Below are 633 nucleotides of genomic sequence, written 5' to 3'. Positions count from 1 at the left end.
TCTTTTCAAGCTTGAGAATGTCAAACACGTCGTCGGCTGACAAATTTCCCTTATAGTGGTAGCTCACACTTGAGCAAGCTTGGTGGTGGCGACAACGGAGAACGCAACGGGAGTGACCAAAGTCCTGTTTCTTGCCAAAGGAGCGGAGTCGCCGAGAAAAGGGAGCTACCGACTATGGCGTCGTCGACTATTGTGTGCGGTGGTGGGTGTGTTGCCGCCGCCGAGCGTGCTACAAGTGGAGGATGCCCGGGGTGCGAGTGCCCTGCAGGTAATTGCCCGTGCACCAAGTGTGGTTGTCCGCTTTGTGGACAAACCCAAAAGGCAACACGACCAACGCCATGCAGTGGTGGCAACGAAGCAGGAAAGCGTGCGACTGCTGGAAACTGCCCTGGGTGTGGCTGTCCGTCGGGGAGCTGTCCTTGCACGAGCTGCCAGTGTCCGATTTGCAAGTCTACGTAGCTCTATGGTGCGGCATTGTGAAATCAGGACTTTATGGAGAAGAAGATAGTTTCCGCAAGAGGAACGAACGTGCTAGTGGAAGATTTCGCATGATGCACTTAAGCAAACGAACACGATATTCATTTGAGCGTCCCTCAGTTGATCCGATTCTACTGAATTTAATCATTGAAGCTT

The sequence above is a fragment of the Phytophthora parasitica genome (genome assembly GCF_000247585.1).
Source record: "Phytophthora parasitica INRA-310 unplaced genomic scaffold supercont2.136, whole genome shotgun sequence".
Taxonomy (NCBI): domain Eukaryota; phylum Oomycota; class Peronosporomycetes; order Peronosporales; family Peronosporaceae; genus Phytophthora; species Phytophthora nicotianae.
The sequence above is the reverse complement of the archived record's forward strand: the minus strand, read 5'-3'. Positions refer to the sequence as shown.